At 46.5% G+C, this 17556-nt stretch overlaps 1 long non-coding RNA gene across 1 annotated transcript in view; it reads right to left on the bottom strand.

Moving 5' to 3' along the window:
• Positions 1 to 3819: 3819 nt before the first annotated feature.
• The window catches only part of LOC130540668 (uncharacterized), a 55904-nt gene continuing 42167 nt past the window's right edge, over positions 3820 to 17556 (bottom strand). Inside the window, exon 3 of the long non-coding RNA XR_008954658.2 lies at positions 3820 to 5085. This is a non-coding gene — a long non-coding RNA (uncharacterized LOC130540668). The remainder of the gene's footprint in view (positions 5086 to 17556) is intronic.

Raw genomic sequence — 17556 nt, 5'->3', positions numbered from 1 at the left:
AAGGAGAACATGCCCACTGTCTTGATGGCTGCAGTGTGTGGTCCCCACAGGTGGTGAGGAAGAGATGGGTTTCCACCCATGCTGTACACGGAATGTTTGTGTCCTCCCCAAATTCCTATGTTGAAGCCCTAACCACCAATGTAATGGTATTTGGAGATGGGCCTTTGGTAGGTAATTAGGGTTATATGAGGCCATGGGGTGGGGCCCTCATGATGGATCTGGTAAGAAAAGAGAACACTGTCTCTCTCTACCCACCAAGTGAGGACACAAAGAGAATGTGGCTGCGTGCAAACCAGGAGGAGAGCCCTCACCAGGAACCAATCTAACTGACACCTTGAACTTGGACTTCCAAACCTCCAGTACTGTGAAAAATAAATGTATGTTTTTAAAGTCATCTAGTCTACACTATTTTGGTTTGACTAATACAACCTGAAAATACATTTTCCCCTCACCCTACCTGAGCAATATCTAAGTTGCTTAAGGCACCCAGGGCACATCAGAGGAGAAATGTCCCATGCACAAGGCACAGCCATGCTCAGGAGAAGCAGCCCGGCACAGAAGGGAGCACACAGGCTCAGGGCTCTGCCACTCATTCTTCCTGTGACCCTGGGCAAGTCACTGAGTGGGGGCTTCAGCTGACCTGTTTATAGCGGGCTTAATAGTGCTTGCCTTGCCTCCTGTGGAAGGCTGCAGAGACCGGATGTTAAAGCACTTTGTTATCTGTAGGGTTTATTTGAATGAGAAAGGAAATATGCATATGCGCCAGGATGTCTGTGTATCCAAAGACACACACTCACACACACACTCTCACACACACTCTCTCACACACTCACACTCACACACACACTCACACACACACATGCTCACACACACACATGCTCACACACACACACGCTCACACACACCCACACATGCTCACACACACTATACTCACACACACTCACAACTTGCACACACTCATACACACACACACATTCACACACTCTCTTTCACACACACACACACACACACACACACTCTATCACATACCAAGCCTGGTTGCGTGTTCTCAAAGATGTGTTGCTAGGCACCAAGGTACTACTCCCAGTTCTAGAACCAGACCAGACAGTTCACCCTCCAGACGGTTCACCCTCAACTGTATAAAAGTTCTCTACCTAATCTACTACTGACAGACTCATCTCAGACCTAATTTTAAAGATTTCCTAGGAACTGAATTGCAAAAACTTTTACCCTCACCCTAGAGCTGCAATGGGAATCCTTGACCTCAGCCTAGACAAAGAAAAGCTGCAGGTCATTCTCATGTGTGGACAAGGAGGCCCTGCCTGCCTTTGCTGGCCAGCTGGGCTGAGTGGGCCTAGGGAAGGAGGGCTGCAGGGTTGGTCCCAGGCAGTCTTGATGAGGCGTGCCTGCATCCTCCAACCTCCTTGATTCCCAGGATCCGTGAGCATGGACTTTAGGAACTCTGGTGGAGGGGTGAAGAGCATGCAGTAGGGTGTCCTGAGCCCTGATCTATAGGAAGAAAATCGTAATGATTTCCTAGGAGACTGAGGACTTAGTTTAAGAGTTTAAGATGTTCCCTTGTATCACAGTTCATGGAACAGACTCCCCTCTCTCCTGGAAACCACTTTCCTCAATGGCATTAAACTTCTCCAAGGTGCATTGCTTTTTGGGAAGTCTTCCAAGGATAGTTGGATTAAAGAGGAAGGAAATGTCTCACTCTCTAAACTGTTAGACAGATGCAGCCAGACAGAAGATACAGCCAGCTTCTGTTGCTGTTTATAAGGTATTTGAAAGAAGCTTGGGTCCAGAACTCTGCCCAGAATGCTCTGTGCTGTGCAGGCAAAGACAAGCACTTTCCCTTGTGGGATCCTTGGGCTGAAGTCATCACTGGTTCTAGAGCCGGTTTTACTGAACACCCATGAATGTCTGTGTTCCGAGTGAGTTGGTCACTCACATCACCCTGACCTGCCCTGAGTTAGAACTTACATGATCCTACTTCTCCAGGAAGCTTCTGTGACAGCCAGGGACCTCCCCATTCTCTGAAACGTACAGCATTTGAAGCTTCACTAGACTGCTTAGTCCCTGTGGTTGTTCTCTGAGAGGTGGTAAAGCACAGCGATCACAAGGAAGGCCTTTGATACTAGACTGCCTGGACTGGAGTCCTTATTCTGCTTAATAGCTGTGTGATCCTAGGCATGTTATTTGTGCCTCAGTTTCTACTCTACAATAATTTAGGGACAATAACTGCATCTGTCTCTGTGGTTAGGATTCAGTGAGTTAATATATTTCAAGTGCTTAAAATGATGCCTGTGTCCATAGATGGATGAATGGATAAACAAACTGTGGTATGTACAAACAATGGAATATTACTAAGCCAGGAAAAGGAATGCAGAACTGATGCATGGCACCATGTGGTTAAACCTCAAAAGCATTATGTGAAGTGAAAGAAGCCAGACACAGGTCACATATTATGTAATTCAATTTATATGAAATATCCAGACTAGGTAAATCTATGGAAACAGAAAGCAGATTGGTGGTTTCCAGGGGCCGAGTGGAGGGGAGAATGGGAAGTGGCTACTTCATGGGTACAAGTTTTCATTTTGGGATGATGAAAATGTTTTGGAACTACAGAGAGGGAGTGGTGGGACAACATTGTGAATGTACTAAATGCCACTGATTGTTCACTTTAAAATGGTCAATTTTATGTGCATTTCACCTGGGGCATAAGAAGTGCTGTGCAAGTGCTAGTTGTCATCCTGCATGCATTCCTTGACTTCCTCGATGGAAGGACCAGGGCTATGTTTCGTACTTTCATATCCTCCTTGGTGTGGACATTTACTGGCTATGAGGTGGAATCAGAGGAAGTGAGAGCCTGAAAGACTTCAGTGATCGCAGAGCTGATGCTCCACTGATAGAGGAGATGGGGCGGGGATGCCACTGGGATTTTCTGAGTGCTCCAGGGAAACCTTTCCTTTCCTCAGGTCCAGGATGAGGAGACACAGCAACGTCCCTGTCACCACAGTTATTGAGTGCTTGCCCCGTGCCTTCAACAAGCCAGGGAAACAGACACATAACCAGATGATGCGAGTGCGATGCGTGTTTTGATAGGCACCGCGGAGGGCAGCCAGGTGCCTGGGAGCACTCACAGAGGAGCTCGTCTAGTTAAGATTACTTTCAGCTGTGCCCAAGAGAAACCCGACCACAGGGCTCAAGCACCGGGGTTCATATCCTCCACACAACAGGAGAAAGGAGGTCGGTAGCCCAGGGCGGATGTGGTGGCTCCATGATGCCTTCAGGAACCCAGGACTTCCTTCTACTCTGCCTGAGCACGTGGGTTTCAGCCTAAGAGTTGTAATATGTGTCCGCATTCGCAGGTGCTGCATCGGAGTCCCAGGCAGGAAGTAGGCAAGCACATAGAAAAAGGGTAAAAGGCAGAAATGAGGCCAATCTCTTCCTTTTTAAAAGGAGATTCCTAAGAATCTCTGCCCAGCTGCTTCCTCTTACATCTTATTGACCGGCACTGGATCACACGAGTGCTTCTAGCTGCATGGGAGTCTTGGGATTCTAACAGGAGGAAGGAGAGGGCAGGCAGAGGGCAGCTGTGCAGCTTCTGCTGGAGACACCAAACCGTTGGTGGAGGGATTGGGGTGCTCAGAGAAGGCTTCCTGGAGGGTGTGACGGCAGAGATGAACTTAAAGGCCAAGTGGGGGTTACCCTGGGGAAGCAGGGCAGGGTTACAAGCATTCCAGGGACAGGAGGCAGCATCAGTGTTTTAATGAAAAGATGGCAGTTCCTATAACAAACTATAAACAATCAAATAAAGGCTTAAACACAATGGAAGTTTATTTCTCAATAACGGAAAGTCCAAATCCATGATGCTTTAAGTCAGGGACCCAGGCTCCTCCCATCGATGCCTCCCAATCTGCCATTGCTAACCTGGGGCTTCCACGATGGCCATGCTCCTTGGAAGTGAGAAGAGCAGACAGAGGACATGTGGGAGGTTTGAGGGACAGGCCTGGAAGCAGCATGTGTCACTCCAGTGCAGTCCATTGGCCTGCGCCGGCTCCAATGGCTACCTCTCACTGCAGGGGCAGCGGGGAAATACAGCCTGGCTGTCTACCCAGGAGGAAGAGTAGCCAGTTTCTGCTACAGTGATAAGGTTAGAAAATGTTCAGTCGGGTGTGGAGTGATTATTTCTCCTTTGTACACAGCAGGTGGAGAGGGGAAGGTGCCCTAGATATTGGACAAGAAAACTAAAGTCATTGGAAGTTTGTCTTTTGCTCTAAACTTAAGGCCTTGGCTCTCTCATTTGTAAATCAGGCTCTTGGTGAATTTGGTTAGCATGAATTCATTCTCCAGCACCAACTTACTCCAAAGTGAGCTAGACTTGATGAGCTTCTGCCAGACTAAGCACGAGATCTTCAGCTCATGAGTCTATCACGTGCAGTCTTCTGAGTCCCAGCTGCATCCCCCAGCTCACCTTCTTCATTTCTTGGTATGAAAATAAATCTGATTAGAGAGTCCACTGAAAACAACGTCCTCCACAGTAGCAGCTTCAGTTGGAAGAGATCTTTGTACACATCTAGTCTGATCCCTGCCCCATTAGAGGTCCCATAAGTGATGATCTAAGCCAGCAGTGAGCTTATCACCTCAAAATTTATTCTCTTTGGGATAGATCTAATTGTGAAAATTTGTTTTTCTTTATATACTGAGCTGAAATTTTTCAGTTTGTAAGTTCATTTCTCTAGAGCTACACAGGGTAAATGTACTTCAGCCACAGGAAAACCTTTTGAAACATTACACTTGCAGGAATTATACACAAAATGTAAACATTCCTTACAATGAATTTCTCCTTTTCTTAACCATGTAAGGACTGTTCAATTTAAGACAAGAATATGATTGAGTGACTTCTGTATTGTAGGCAGAGGAATGAGGCTGACTGGAACAAGAGCTGAGCTTGTCTTTTAATCTTCTATTACACGGTGACTATCAGGAGCTGTGAAGGTTCTGAAATTTGACCTTATTTGCAAAGTTAACAAGTGAGTCTGCCATAGTTTCAGGATGCTGGCAGAAGATGTGAGATTCCTGGGTTAGAGATAAAGGGTGGTTAATTACTCATAGCAATAGCAGTAGCCTGACCACCATCATTTTCTTGTGCTGGTTCCCCAAGTCCCAATTCATGGGAGACAAGCAGAGCCAGGTGACAACTCCATATACAGGGTGTGTTACAGGAGAGGAGCCCTGAGTTTAGGAAACCCCAATCTTTTATTATGGGCCATAAGTAAACCTGCTGAGCTTTGCCTAGGGGAAAACATGATCTTTATTGTACCGAACAGCAAACAAACCAGTCATTTCCTCTGGAGGGAGACACTACCTCTGTTTTCCAAGGCTCATCTCATGCAAACATCCTTGAAAAGATTATCCAGAGCAAAGACAGCCAGCTCTGCTGCTTGTAATATGTGCAGAAACAAGAGGCCCCTGGAGAAATGTCTCCCATTAGCATTCATGTTTGACTTCATTTCAACTCTTTCATAAAATATGCAAATCACCTAAACTTGTGCACTTATTTTTCTAAACCTCCCACCAAACCAAAATTCCATGCTAAAAGATACAGGAGCTGTTACAGAAAAAGGAAAAGGGAAGGTGGGAGCTACATTATCTCATTATTTCCCTACTCAATTTTATTTACAAGTTTCTCTATTCTTTTCATTCACATCCAAGAGAGTGCTTTTCCTCCACATAATGCAGATAGAAGAAACTGATTGGTAGCAATGCATGAATTCAACTGAAACTTTATATAGATTATATAAAAACTGGAAGCTTTGGTGGAGGGATCATGACAGACGAGAGGCAGGACTAGATTGCAGCTCCAAACAGAGCAGCATGCGAAGGCTTGCATTGTGAATTTTAGCTCCAGATTGACTGCAAGAACAAACTAGCAATCCTAAGAGGACCCACAGACCCTCTGAAAGAAGCAGACTGCTCCTGTAGGACCCAGGAGACCCTCAAATACTGTGAGTGCCCCAATGTGGAAGTGGGAAAGGGAGACCCTCCTCTCCCGAACACACACCCCTCACTGGAGAAGTTTCTGACTTTACCTGGAGGTGAGTCAAGTTAGAGAGCTGAGCCAAGCAAAATACAAGGGTAGAGGAAGCAGCAGAAAGGCGCTGGGAGCTCGCTGGATACCCAAGCAGCCCATTCCTGCCCGGTACCACAGGGATCCATCAGGAGGATGGCAGAGGAGCAGGAGATAAAACTCCATAGGAAGGAGGACTTCTCTAGCTGAACTTTGTTACAATTTGAACGGGGCAAGAAGCCTCCTGGCCAGAACTCGGGGAAGGGCGTGAATCCGGCTTGCAGACTTCACAGACGGGGGAAGAACTAAAGCCCTTTTCTTTGGCAGCTGGGAGGTGGAAAGCCTGGGGCAAGTTTTCAAGCCCGACTTGCCCTCCACCCGGAAACAGACTCAGGGCTATTCGTGGTGGGGCATGGTGGGAGTGAGACCAACCCTTCAGTTTGTTCTAGGGCCCCTGCCCACCACTGGTCCCTTGCCACACTAGTACAGCTGATGCTTTCTGGAAAATGCCACCTCTTGGCAGAAGGCCAACCATCACAAAAATAGAGTATTTTTTTTTTCTGGTTATTTGCTTTATTTGCAGCTATATTTTCACAGCCAGCAGTATTAGCATCTCCATGTGCCCAAATCAGAATCCTACAGATAAAACTTGAAATCTACTAACAATCAAAGTCACTTTTGACAACAGAGTTGGTTCCTATTTCTTCTCCAGATGAAATGGTACATCTTGAATCAGGCCAGCTCTGTGTGCAGGGCTCCATGGCGCCTAGGCTGCACAGGTCACAGTCACCTAGGAGGCCACACCATGACAGCCCCACCACAGGACCTAACAAGAATGCACAGCTGGCCCAACAAGACCGATTATAATCAGCTTCGTATTGTTTTATTTTACTCTCTTCATTTGATAGAAACAAAATCACCAAATTCAAAAGATTACTAAGCAGCAAAGGTGAATGAAGCAGACAGCTAATATCAGACACCATTTCAAAAGCAACTGCCCGGATAAGCCTCTAATGGAATTTCCTAGTTTACAGCTCTGAAGATGAAGAAGGCAAGTTACCATGGAAACAAATAGTCTCTTTAAAGAGAGACAGGCTCTTCTCTTAGTCTGAGCTCTTTCCAGAAGGGAGGAGGGAGGAGGTGGAAAAGGCAGGCCAAGGATCTGTGACTAGAACAATGAAGGGAAGTTTTCTTCTCATTATTAAAATTTTACCAATGAAATCTGTGTGAAGATTCAACTCAAGATTATTTCATTTCCTTGGCTGTACCATTAAAAAAAACTTCAAGTTAGATATTTTGAGATACTTAAGCAAGGTGACTTTTTTTTTTTTTTTTTTTAATTGATCATTCTTGGGTGTTTCTCGCAGAGGGGGATTTGGCAGGGTCACAGGACAATAGTGGAGGGAAGGTCAGCAGATAAACAAGTGAACAAAGTTCTCTGGTTTTCCTAGGCAGAGGACCCTGCGGCCTTCCGCAGTGTTTGTGTCCCTGGGTACTTGAGATTAGGGAGTGGTGATGACTCTTAACGAACATGCTGCCTTCAAGCATCTGTTTAACAAAGCACATCTTGCACCGCCCTTAATCCATTCAACCCTGAGTGGATACAGCACATGTTTCAGAGAGCACAGGGTTGGGGGTAAGGTCACAGATCAACAGGATCCCAAGGCAGAAGAATTTTTCTTAGTACAGAACAAAATGAAAAGTCTCCCATGTCTACCTCTTTCTACACAGACACGGCAACCATCCGATTTCTCAATCTTTTCCCCACCTTTCCCCCCTTTCTATTCCACAAAACCGCCATTGTCTTCATGGCCCGTTCTCAATGAGCTGTTGAGTACACCTCCCAGATGGGGTGGTGGCCGGGCAGAGGAGCTCCTCACTTCCCAGTAGGGGCGGCCGGGCAGAAGCGCCCCTCACCTCCCGGACGGGGCGGCTGGCCGGGCAGGGGGCTGACCCCCCCACCTCCCTCCCGGACGGGGCGGCTGGCCGGGCAGAGGGGCTCCTCACTTCCCAGTAGGGGCGGCCGGGCAGAGGCGCCCCTCACTTCCCCGACGGGGCGGCTGGCCCGGCGAGGGGCTGACCCCCCCACCTCCCTCCCGGACGGGGCGGCTGGCCAGGCTGGGGGCTGACCCCCCCACCTCCCTCCCGGATGGGGCGGCTGGCCGGGCGGGGGGCTGACCCCCCCACCTCCCTCCCGGATGGGGCGGCTGGCCGGGTGGGGGGCTGACCCCCCCACCTCCCTCCTGGACGGGGCGGCTGGCCGAGCAGAGGGGCTCCTCACTTCCCAGTAGGGGCGGCCGGGCAGAGGCACCCCTCACCTCCCGGACGGGGCGGCTGGCCGGGTGGGGGGCTGACCCCCCCACCTCCCTCCCGGACGGGGCGGCTGGCCGGGCAGAGGGGCTCCTCACTTCCCGGTAGGGGCGGCCGGGCAGAGGCGCCCCTCACCTCCCGGACGGGGCGGCTGGCCGGGTGGGGGGCTGACCCCCCCACCTCCCTCCCGGACGGAGCGGCTGGCCGGGCAGAGGGGCTCCTCACTTCCCAGCAGGGGTGGCCAGGCAGAAGCGCCCCTCACCCCCCGGACGGGGCGGCTGGCCGGGCGGGGGGCTGACCCCCCCACCTCCCTCCCGGACGAGGAGGGAGGACGCTCCTCACTTCTCAGATGGGGTGGCTGCCGGGCGGAGGGGCTCCTCACTTCTCAGACAGGGCGGTTGCCAGGCAGAGGGTCTCCTCACTTCTCAGACGGGGCGGCCGGGCAGAGACGCTCCTCACATCCCGGACGGGGCGGCAGGGCAGAGGTGCTCCCCACATCTCAGACGATGGGCGGCCGGGCAGAGACGCTCCTCACTTCCCAGATGTGATGGCGGCCGGGAAGAGGCGCTCCTCACTTCCTAGATGGGATGGCGGCCGGGCAGAGACGCTCCTCACTTTCCAGACTGGGCAGCCAGGCAGAGGGGCTCCTCACATCCCAGACGATGGGCGGTCAGGCGGAGACGCTCCTCACTTCCCAGACAGGGTGGCTGCCAGGCAGAGGCTGCAATCTCGGCACTTAGGGAGGCCAAGGCAGGCGGCTGGGAGGTGGTTGTAGCGAGCCGAGATCACGCCACTGCACTCCAGCCTGGGCGCCATTGAGCACTCAAAAATAGAGTATTAAATCCCCAAAGCTAAGGTCCTTCACAGAGTCCACTGCACCCTCCGCCACCTCCACTGAAACAGGCGCTGGTATCCACGGCTGAGAAACCCATACATGGTTCACATCACAGGACTCTGTGCAGACAACCCCCAGTACCAGCCCGGAGCTGGGTAGACTCACTAAGTGGCTAGACCCAGAAGAGAGGAAACAATCACTGCAGTTCGGCTCACAGGAAGCCACATCCACAGGAAAAGAGGGAGAGTACTACATCAAGGGAACACCCTGTGGGACAAAAAAGTCTGAACAATAACCATCAGCCCTAGACTTTCCCTCTGACACAGCCTACCCAAATGAGAAGGAACCAGAAAAACAACCCTGGTAATATGACAAACAAGGCTGATCAACACCCCCCAAAATTCCCACTAGTTCACCAGCAATGGATCCAAACCAAGAAGAAATCCCTGATTTACCTGAAAAAGAATTCAGGAAGTTAGTTATTAAGCTAATCAAGGAAAGAGCAGAGAAAGGCGAAGGCCAATGTAAGGAAATCCAAAAAATGATACAAGAAGTGAAGGGAGAAATATTCAAGGAAATAGATAGCTTAAAGAAAAAACAATAAAAAAAATTCAGGAAACTTTGGACACACTTTTAGAAATGCAAAATGCTCTGGAACATCTCAGCAATAGAATTGAACAAGTAGAAGAAAGAAATTCAGAGCTCGAAGACAAGGTATTTAAATTAACCCAATCCATCAAAGACAAAGAAATAGAATAAGTAAATATGAACAAAGCCTCCAAGACCGCCTGGTATTATGTTAAATGACCAAACCTAAGAATAATCAGTGTTCCTGAGGAAGAAGACAATTTTAAATGCTTGGGAAACATATTTGAGGGAATAATTGAGGAAAACTTCCCTGGCCTTTCTAGAGACCTAGACATGCAAATACAAGAAGCACAAATTTGGGAAATTCATTGCAAAAAGATCTTCACCTAACCACATTGTCATCAGGTTACCCAAAGTTAAGATGAAGGAAAGAATCTTAAGAGCTATGAGACAGAAGCACCAGGTAACCTAATCTATAAAGGAAAGCCTATCAGATTAACAGCAGATTTTTCAGCAGAAACCCTATAAGCTAAAAGGGATTGAGGCCCTATCTTCAGCCTCCCCAAACAATTATCAGCCAAGAATTTTGTATCCAGTGAAACTAAGCATCATACATGAAGGAAAGATACAGTCGTTTTCAGACAAACAAATGCTGAGAGAATTTGTCATTACCAAGCCATCACTACAAGAACTGCTAAAAGGAGCTCTAAATCTTGAAACAAATCCTGGAAACACATCAAAACAGAACCTCTTTAAAGCATAAATCACAAAGGCCCTATAAAACAAAAATACAAGTTAAAAAGCAAAAACAAAAAAACAAAAATAAACAAAGTAGGCAGGCAACAAAGAGCATGATGAATGCAACGGTACCTCACATTTCAATACTAACATTGAATGGAAATGGCCTAAATGCTCCACTTAAAAGATACAGAACCACAGAATGCATAAGAACTCACCAACCAACTACCTGCTGCCTTCAGGAGACTCATCTAACACGAGGACTCACATAAACTTAAAGTAAAGGGGTGGAAAAATGCATTTCATGCAAATGGACACCAAAAGCAAGCAGGGGTTGCTATTCTTATATCAGACAAAACAAACTTTAAAGCAACAGCAGTTAAAGGAGACAAAGAGGGACATTATATAATGGTAAAAGGCCTTGTCCAATAGGAAAATATCACAATCCTAAACATATATGAACCTAACACTGGAGCTCCCAAATTTATTAAACAATTACAAACAGACCTAAGAAATGAGATTAAACAGCAACACAATAATAGTGGGGGACTTCAATACTCCACTGACAGCAGTAGACAGGTCATCAAGACAGAAAATCAACAAAGAAACAATGGATTTAAACTGTATCTTGGAACAAATGGACTTAACAGATCTATACATAACATTTCATCCAACGACCACAGAATACACATTCTATTCAACAGCAATGGAACTTTTTCCAAGATAGACCATATGATAGGTCATAAAATGAGCCTCAAGAAATTTAAGAAAATTGAAATTATATCAAGCACTCTCTCAGACCACAGTGGAATAAAACTGGAAATCAACCCCAAAAGGTACCTTTGAAACCACGTAAATACATGGCAATTAAATAACCTACTCCTGAATGAACATTGGGTCAAAAATGAAAACAAGATGGAAATTTAAAAATTCTTCGAACTAAATAACAATGATGACACAACCTATCAAAAGCTCTGGGATACAGCTAAGGTGGTGCTAAGAGGAAAGTTCATAGCCCTAAATGCCTACATCAAAAAGCCCGAAAGAGCACAAACAGACGATCTAAGGTTACACGTCAAGGAACTAGAGAAACAAGGACAAACCAAACCCAAACCCAGAAGAAGAAAGGAAATAACCAAGATCATACCAGAACCAAATGAAATTGAAATAAACAACAACAAAAAATATCTCTACTTTGATGATTTTTTTTTTTTTTCTGAGATGGAGTCTTGCTCTGTCACCCAGGCTGGGGTGCAGTGGTGCGATCTCGGCTCACTGCAAGCTCCGCCTCCCGGGTTCACGCCATTCTCCTGACTCAGCCTCCTGAGTAGCTGGGACTACAGGTGCCCGCCACCATGCCTGGCCTCCTTTGATGATTTTAGGTCGTATCCCTGGGCTATGGATTCCTGTTAATCTGCCCGAGCCTTGGGCTGCCACACCTGCTTTGCATTTTGTGAAACTTCTTCTAACTTAGCTTACTCATCACGTCCATAGAGCCTTAGGCATGATAATTTTTGCTACTGTTTCCTTGGTCACACTAATGTCTTTTGTTGTGATGTCCTATGTAGCTTTGCATATTGCTATTCAAACAGCTCAGTATGTGGAGAACTGGACACGCACAGCCAACCAAGCGTGGCTACTTCAGAACGGAATTAACGCTGAGCTACAAACTGAAGTGGCAGTGTTGAAATCCACGGTTCTATGGTTAGGGGAACAAGCACAAAGCTTGCAGTTGCAGCAGCAATTGCATTGTCCTTTTAATCACACTCATATTTGTGTAACCAACTTAGAATACAACCGAAGTGAGTATCCGTGGGACCTTGTGAAAACCCATTTGCAGGGAGCTTTCACATCCAACGTCACCTTTGATATTGGTGAATTACAAAACAACATTATTAATTTAAATGGGCAAACACAAGACTTTCAGCCTTCTTTAGAAGACTGGACCGAATTCCAGCAAGGCCTGGAGAGCCTCAACCCTTGGACCTATCTAAGGCACCACATTAACATCTTATATGTAGGTCCTGGAATAATGTTTTGTCTCTGTCTTCTGTTCATAGTCTGTAAAATCAGATGGACCATCAATCAGAAAATGAGAGCTGCCCAGTCTGGCCTTACATTCTTTCAATTAATACATAAACACAAAGGTGAGATGTTGGGAGCCAAAAAGGCCAAAGTGATTGTGACCAACTCACCATTCCACTGGAGGCTATATGATCAAACAGCAAACTGTTTATCATGAATGCAGGATGTGAGCAAACTCACATTGTGCCCGCTGCCAAAAGGTTTGCTGAGGGCCTCACTCCCTGGTGCCGGGCTCCTTGAAGTTATCTACTGGGAAATCTAGCACGTATTGTTCAAAGAATGCAGTCTTGCAAGCCTGCTGTGAATCTAACCGCCAGCTGAAAACCAGCCCCCGACTTCTCGCTATCTCTTTTGTCTAATAAATATGGAGGGCTGTGTAAAGCTCAGGGCTCTTGTCCACTAGAGGCAAGGTGCCCCCTGACTCCTTCTTCTAAACATATTCTTTTGTCTTTGTCTTTTATTCCTGCATTCGCCCCCATTTGTTCAGTTCCCCCAAGGTCTGGGCAGGTTACAAATCGCCACTAAAGAACTTACTCATGTAACCAAATACCACCTGTACCCCAATAACTTATGGTAAAATAAAATAAAATAATAAAAATTGAAAAAAAAAACTAGAAGTTTTATATGACAAAAGATAAAATGAAGGACTGTATTAAAAGTCAGGTGAGAGACTTGGATAAAACATTTGTGACTTTTTAAATAGACCAAAGATTAATATCCAGGCTATTGCTCCTAACTGTCCCCCATCTGCAAAAAAATACCGACAAGCCCATAGAAAAAGGACAGAGAATCTGAATTAGTAATTCCTAAAAAGGGAAATGGAATGGGCTGATAATCTTTGAAGACGTGTTTAACCTCAAGCACTCAGCAGGTAGAAGCACATTTAGGGAATGAGATAGCCTCAATATATTGGTAAAAATGTGAAAGGCTGATAATAGCTGGCCTTGGTGAGGTTAGAAATAAGCACTTTCAATGTGAGGGATGGTAATATAAATTGACACAACCTTTTTGGAGGTCAGCTTCTTAGTTGAATCTCATGAGAATGCTACTTTAATATTTCTGGTAATAGTAAAATATTGGAAATAATGTAAGTAGCCATCAATAGGTAGATGGTTAAATAGACTATGATATGTCCATATTATAAAATATAGCTATACAGCTATTTTTCTTTTTTTCTTACATTTCCTCTGACCGGCTTTAAAATATATATGTAAATTCCCTTTATAATTTATTTTATTACAATTTATTTTTTTTTTTTAGAGACAAGGTCTCGCTCTGTTGCCCAGACTGAAGTACAGTGACCTAATCATAGCTCACTGTCACCTCAAACTCCTGGTCTCAAACTGTCTTCCCACCTCAGCCTCTAAAATAGCTGGGATTACAGGTGCTCACCACCATGTCTGGATAATATTTTATTTTTTTGTAGAGTTGGGGGAGTCTCACAATGTTGCCCAGGCTGGTTTCAAACTCCTGGCTTCAAACAATTCTCTCACCTCAGCCTCCCAAAGCACTGAGATTATATTAAATAGGTGTGAGCCACCACACCTAGCCTATGCAGCTTTAAAAAGAATGGAGAGTCTATTTATAGATTTTAAAATATCCCCAAGAAATGATACTAATTAATAAAATGAAATTACCAAGCAATACTTGTAGTATGATCTTATTTTTTCTTAAGAAATCCAAAACATATTTTTTTTTTTTTTTTTGAGAGACTCTGTCGCCCAGGCTGGAGTACAGTGGCACAATCTCGGCTCACTGCAAGCTCCGCCTCCCAGGTTCATGCCATTCTCCTGCCTCAGTCTCCTGAGTAGCTGGGACTACAGGCGCCCACCACCATGCCTGGCTAATTTTTTGTATTTTTAGTAGAGACGGGGTTTCACTGTGTTAGCCAGGATGGCCTCGATCTCCTGACCTCGTGATCTGCCCGCCTCGGCCTCCCAAAGTGCTGGGATTACAGGCGTGAGCCACCGTGCCCGGCCTAAGAAATCCAACACATATTTCTACATGTAAATGCCAAGGTATGTACACACATATGACAGGCACAGAAGATTACACACCAGCCGCCAATGTTCACTAGCTCTGAGGAGGAGTGTAACAAGCCCCTCATGGACCAGCGGTGTAACTCCAGATGAAGAAACAGGTAGAATTTTAGAACAACCACATGGGAGAAAAAAGTAGGATTTTCATGAAATCCTCCCATTTTTGCACAGCACAGAACTAACTGGCTTTCTGAGACTAGGGCTTCCTAATGACAAAGAGAGAGAAACATACTGAAATCAAGAAAGAGATCAAAGATGATTAAGAGAACACAGTAATTCTGGAGATTGAAGAAGCCAGCATACCTATTATAGAGATGCTCTAGATTCTCGGTGACCTGGGAATTAAGGTGTCACAAAACACCTGCTCAAGGAAGACTTACCAGAGGTTCCCAAAGTATGGTCCTGGACAGGTGGTGTTATCGCCAGGAAAGTTAGAAATGTTATAATGCAAATTCACAGACCCTGACCCAGACTTATTGAATCAGAAACTTGGGTATGGGGCCCAGCAAGGTTTTAACAAGCCTTGCAGGGATTTGATGTTCACTTAGGTTTGACAAACACAACTTCAGACGGGTGCTTCTAAAGTTAAACACATGCGAATCACCTGGGAGAGTGTGAAACAGCGCGTTCCGATTCAGCAGGAAAGCCGGGGAGCCTGAGGTTCCGCATTCTCACAAACTCCCAGGTGATCCTGCTGCTGCTGCTTCTCAGCCGCACGCTGAGTCACTTTTGAAAGAAGATGGAGTGAGCATTTAATGACTGGAAGGCTTCACAAGGAAATAGTCCAGGAAAACACAAATAGCAGCATCAGTTTATCTCCACTGGCATTTCGAAGAATAGGAGCAAAAAAAATGCCGCTCTCTTTCAGTAGCGTGTTGCCTGGTGTTCTGTGGATGCTTTCACCAACAGCAATATCTGTGCATGTCTATAACTGAAAGCTGCAAGCATTACTTGCTACCCCTAATTTTTGTTAACCACTTCTCTTTGCAGATGCAGAAGCTGAGGCTAGCACACAGACCTATTTTTGTTCCAATGTCACAGAGGCCTTGGACAGACTGAGTTGGCAAAAGTCTCCTGACTGCGTGGCTGGAGCGCTTCTGCAGGGCCCTTGAGGCTGTTTTCGTCAAGCCACAGTGGGAAGTAGTGACAGAGCGCATGAGATTGACATTGCTGTGGCTCAGTCATCAAAACTGGACCAGCTCAGTCTCCAGGCTCACTGGTGAATAATAGGAATCTTTGTCGTCCTTTCCATCAGAAAGCATATTACTTAAAACCCCTTGCTAACTCACAGGGTGAGCTGTCCTGTCACACATCATATGGAATGGAAACTAGCAACTGAATATAGCAACACACCTCAGCAAACTCAGACTGAGATGTTTACAGGCCAGCCCAGCCCAGGAGGAGGAAGGGGCTTTTATTCCTAAATCAAGAAGTTTCCAGAAAAAGGGAAATAAGGCTTAGGTGTGTTATGCTGAATTTTGGGCACCTGTCCCCACCAATAACTTGGCATCCTGAAAATGCTACAGCAGGACTCCAAGGGCCAAGAATGCCTGTTCTCTACACAGCTGAGGGATGGCCAGTGGCCTCATTGCAGAGCTGCCACTCAAAAACTGAAAGATGCCAAAAGGGAAGAGCTTGCTCCACGGATAACTTGTTTGTTTACCGACTCTGGGGATGGAGAGAGACACATTACTCAAATAACAAATGCCATTTCCCCTGCACACCCTGGAAAGAGTGCTGCACCTGCAGCCTGTGGTTTAACTGTAGCAATGCAGGTGAGCAACTCAAGTGCATTTCTGTGATGGCAAACAGCAAGGTGGGCATAGTGAGTAGTGAGTTTCCTGGCTTATGGGGAGCAATCAGAATTATGGCCTGAATGCATTGGCACAACTCTGCCTGCAGTCCAGGAAGCTTTTCTGTTGTAAAGGTCTCCTTTCTAGACCACCTTTGAAGTCATAAATTAGCTAAAGTGGAGTTGGTGTGCACTTGCTGGATCTGGTGGTGTGTGCTTGGATGCCTAAACAAGAGGAGTTGCCACTACTCATTTTAGCCAAAGACTCAGCCAGAATCCTATGCTTTAGTGGGACTGGGAATGTGATGGTGAGAGGGAGGTAAGAGGATGAGTCTTGCACAAGCTAGACTCATTAGTCACATCTTTCCCAACCTTTGATGTGCCTGGTAAATGATGTCTGCCCAAGTGCTGTGAGGGCTTGTCTTCAACAGGAGTCCAGATCTGCTGCTGCAGGAGGGGAGATGAGGACCCTTGCAGCCCTAAGGGAAGGTGCTGAATACCACTCTCTCTGTGTGTGTGTGTGTGTGTGTGTGTGTGTGTGTGTGTGTGTGTGTGAAAGCACCCACTGTTCAGATTCAGATAAACACGTTTCAGCTCTAGCACACCCACGAGTACCTGTTCTCCTCCCTTGCACAACAGCAGCTTACAGAACAGAGAACAAAACTTGAACTGTCATAAACTGTGCTCTGAGGGGAGGAAAAGGCTGGCTGACAGTGGGAGCTACTCCTGCTCAGAAATGAAGGGGAGGGACTCTGTTTTCTTCTGAATATAAAACCCTAGTGAATTTCCAATAATGCTGGGTGATGACAGGAAGGCATCAAAGCCCTAAAGGCTGGTAACTGAGCTGCCAAGCCAGGCTCTCCACATGCCGACATTAAGAACAGTGGCAAGGCGTTAGCGTCTATCCTGCCCCTGCCAGGCCCTGTCTTTATCTCCACTTTCCTCCCTTCCCTTTTTCTGCTGCTTCCTCTTCTCTCTTGTTTCCTCTCCCCTTTCTAGACCTAAAAGCAAAGAGTGTCACCCTCCAGATGTCCCTTGGCTACACCGTGGCCCTGGGTTAAGGAGGTAACTGGTTCTCCACAGCTCACAAGAA

This window comes from Pan paniscus, chromosome 10 (genome assembly GCF_029289425.2).
Source record: "Pan paniscus chromosome 10, NHGRI_mPanPan1-v2.0_pri, whole genome shotgun sequence".
Taxonomy (NCBI): domain Eukaryota; kingdom Metazoa; phylum Chordata; class Mammalia; order Primates; family Hominidae; genus Pan; species Pan paniscus.
The sequence above is the reverse complement of the archived record's forward strand: the minus strand, read 5'-3'. Positions and strand labels throughout refer to the sequence as shown.